This window comes from Delphinus delphis, chromosome 7 (assembly GCF_949987515.2).
Source record: "Delphinus delphis chromosome 7, mDelDel1.2, whole genome shotgun sequence".
In the NCBI taxonomy this organism is placed as follows: domain Eukaryota; kingdom Metazoa; phylum Chordata; class Mammalia; order Artiodactyla; family Delphinidae; genus Delphinus; species Delphinus delphis.
In genome coordinates, this window is record NC_082689.1 from 2,268,732 (window position 1) to 2,272,781 (window position 4,050).

A 4,050-nucleotide genomic window follows, 5' to 3' on the forward strand; every position below is an offset into this window, starting at 1 on the left:
GAATCCCCGAGTCCACACTCCCAGCAGCAGGTCCACATGCTTCCTGGGCCCCACGCCGTCACTGGAGAGTGCCGGCTGCCAGTGTGGTTCAGTTCAATGAGCCTCTGTCTGGTACCTTCGACTCATTTTGTCCCTCTGCACCAGACACAGCCCGGATCTGCCCCTCTGCTCCCACTCAGAGACACCCTTCCTGTCTCCTGAATCTCCAAGCTGCCCCACCCCCAATTCCTCAAGCTGCTGTCAGCATGAAGGGGCTCCTCAGTCTACGGTTGCGACATGGCCCTACCCCTGGGACCCTGCACTCAACACCATTTCCCTCTGCCACGCCAGAGCACAGGCTCCCTGGGGCAGTGACCCAGCCCACGTCATGAGTCACATGACATTGGAGCTCGGGTCTCTGCACCGCAAGCCCAGTGCTTTTCTGCCAACCAGCAGGGGCTGAACATCATTTCCCCCAGGGAGGGACACATTTCTTCAAGAGAAGCCTTGATGGGAGGATCCACGCCCACAAGCTGCTGAGGGCGGCAGGGGACAGGCAGCCGCAGCCACGTGTCGTGCCCCGCCCCCACTAGAAAGGTCATCCCTGAGGTCACGCCGAGGACCTGCCGTGGTCCCGGCACCGGGACTGAAGAGCCCCAGGCTATACTGCTGCGTATCGTATGTTTGTGTTCACCATTATTTCATGACGCTGTTTATCGGGTTCTAGTAAACACCCTGGTCCTTTTTAAGGACTGCGCGGCACACCTTTGCCCGCGTACACCGCAAGCGGTGTGAATTTCCTTCGGTGCCGGAGGTCTGAGCTATTTCCACGCCGCACCCCCGACCTTCTTCAACGTTTCATTGACGCTGTACACACATGCACATTTCCCATCAGTTTTTAAAAGAGCCTTTAAACAGCCAAATAAATGCCTGTCCTTGAGGAAGAAAATAAAGCAACTTTGAGGTCACGTATGTTCCTCCTCCATCCCCAATTTCAGCAGAAAAAGTATGTATGTTTGGATTTGCCCCCATAAGTCAAATGCTTAATGCACAGCTCTTCTTCGTAGAGGGGAGAGTTCTGTCTCTTTTATGAATCGTCCGAATCCCAAAGGTGGAAATACTTCGCTGAGCGTATTAAAATGATTCAAGATTAACTAACCTGCGTTGGCTGGGAAGAGCCGCTCCTGCGAGGAAATGGCAAAGGGGTCACTTCAGAGCCTCGTCTGCGGCTGGCTCACCTCGTCATCAGGAAACGCAGGGTGGCCAGATGGGTCGCGCAGAACCTCTGAGCTGGGGCCCCGACTCCCCCCAGTTTCCCCGGACCCCCCCAACTCAATTCACCTGTTTCCCTGGACCCCCAACTCCCCCCTGGCTTGCTCCAGCCTCCCAACTCCGCCCGTTTTCCCTGGACCCCCAACTCCCTGCTGGCTTGCCCCGGCCCAAGGTGGCCATCCCCAGGAGTAGCTAGGACCGGCCGCTCTCCATCCCAAGGTCCTTCCCTGACACATGGAGGAGCTGGGGCTCTGTGAGCACCGCCCCACCAGGCTCAGCACCTTAAGGAACCTGTGACCCAGGGGGGTAACCCGGGGCAGCCTCAGGTCACCCCCTGGTCGGAAGCCTAGGGGCTGTGGGTTCTGAGCCCGGCTGACCATCACCAGGGCATCAACCTCCTTTCCAACTTCATTGGTCCTCCAGCCGGCAGCCACCCTGCCATGGGCTCCCCACCCCCGCCCCTCCCCGGGACCCTCCTTCCACCTCAGGCTGGGCCTCTTCCCTCTGCCGGGAATGGCCATCTCCAAAGGGCCACAGCCCAGGCCCAGCCCAAGGCCGCCTCATCCCGGGCTCACCTGGGCATCCTCCCTCCAGCCTCCCCAGATTTCCCTTTGTCTTGCACAGTGATGAACTTGGCGTTGATGTTCTGGGTGTACACGTCCTGACTCCCCACCTACCAGACAGCCAGCTGGAGGGCAGGGCTTGGGGTCGGGGCAGCGGTAGGGGCAGCTGGATGAGTGGGGACCTGGGGGGCAGATCCGACTTGATTCTGGTCCCTGAGAACAATCTGAATGTGGAATTTTACTAGAGGAAAGGGCAGATTTCCCAGCGGAGGGGAGAGCAACGGTGAGGTTCTCACTGAGTACACGAGACTGTGTAACTGGCGTGGGTACCTGTGTGACTCGGGCAGGTGGGGCCTGAGGAAGACGTTGCCGGAGAAGACACGGGGCTTGAGAGAACCGTCGACCCTCCCGTGGCTATCAGGTCTCTCCACGAGGACGTGCAATCTCACCTTCTCAACAGCGTCTTCTCTCTCTCTGCCTCCTCCCTCTCTTTATAGGTGAAATCATTGTGAACGGTTGTATATACTAGAGGAAGGCACTAGCTCAGGGGAAGGAGCTGTTAGATGACGTCATGCCCACTGTCTTTTTGAATCTACTTATCACCCTCCACTGCCTGGTCTTCTAAAGAATTTCCCCAAACATATGAGATGATTTGTTCTCCCCTGAGAAAGAGAGATGATCCAAACAAGGGCTTCTCACTGGGGTTCCCTGAAACACTGGTCCCCTGGGTGGTTAACAGTTTTCTTACTCACACAGGTTTGCTGCACCGAAAGGGTTTATGGTATTGGTTGAAGGGCTTCTCAGAACCTTTGGTGCCCCGTGGTGAGCCGGGGCAGCCTCCCAGGGATGCAGCATAAGGCTTCCCCTGCACTTTTGAACAAGGACTGACCTCCCCTGCTTTCAGGGGAATGTCCACCAGAACTGTGCTCCCTGTGGCATCTGGTGCAGAGAAGAGTGAAATGCCCTGGGTGATGCGCAGACGCACCACTTTGAGGAGATGCACGATGCCAGGCGCTGACGCCTCAGGTGCCTGCACAGCACCGGGTCCCTGACGGGGTGAACGAAGCTGCTTCTACTGGGACCAAGCTTGGCATCCTGACAAGTGAGCTGCCTTTAAAATCATGCTGGAAGCCCCTCCCCCCCCGAATGGCCGCGGGCAGTGCCCACCTGTACCTGGCAGTCCCCACACGTCCCCAGCAGCACCCAGCCTACCCCGCAGCAGCTGGCAGTACCTACAGGTACTTGGCCGTACCTACGGGTCCTCACCAAGCACCAAGCGTCAGTACTCACCGGCACGGCTGGACGCGGCAGCCCCCGGCTCCCCGCGGCCGGCTCTCCAGCAGCGGCCGCTCTGCGTCTTCCCGCTCTTTCTACAGTTGGGGGGGGGGGGTGGCCCTGGACCAGCCCAGCCCCGCAGTGGGCACAGGTGACCCCAGTGTGGGCCTTGCCGGGAGCTTGGACTTTACTGTGCCGCCTCTCCACTCTGGCCGCTCCCCAAGCCCTGGGGAACCTGCACTTGGCTGGCACAGGGCTGGCCGCGGGGGCCTGGGGTTAGAGAGCCGCTTCACCCTTTAGCCCCAGCTCAGGTGTACAGAGCTCTGCCCACCAGCCCTTTCTGCCCGTGGCCTGTGCACTCTTCCCGAGCGCGGCTTCTGCCTGCCCCCCACGCACCCGGGTCCCTTTAAAGGCCCATGCAGCCCAGAACAGCCTGTGCCGGCCACACGGCCCCTCTCTCCATGGCTCCGCCCCCTGCACCCGCTCTCCGGGGCTCACATTCCCTGCCAAAGCTGCAGAGAAGGGGGAGTCCTGGGGCGGAGGTGGAATGACTGGGCCAAAGTCGGTCGGAGATAAGTGAAGAGCACATGCCCCGCCTGAAGCTAAAGCAATGAGTGTCTGTGTAACCTGTGTCTCTGGTGTGAGAGCCCAGCCACTTTCCGACCAGACCACACGTGCACAGAAAGAAAGCTCCTTAAGAAACCAGCCAGCACCCACCCAAGCCCCTGCATGTCCCCTCGAGCAGCCCTGCTAGGCCTTTCCCTGCCCAGGCCTGGGTGAGCAGCTCACTCTGGTCAGGAAACATCAGCGGCAGAGTGATTTGAGAGGGAAAGTTTACTGTGAGGAATTATGATCTGGTAACGGGGTGAACTACCGAGGGCCCGAGAGAGCCCTGAAGAGAGCAGGGACCAGAGAACCTGCCTTCGGGGGCGGGGCACGGCAATTCCCAGGAGACCTGCAC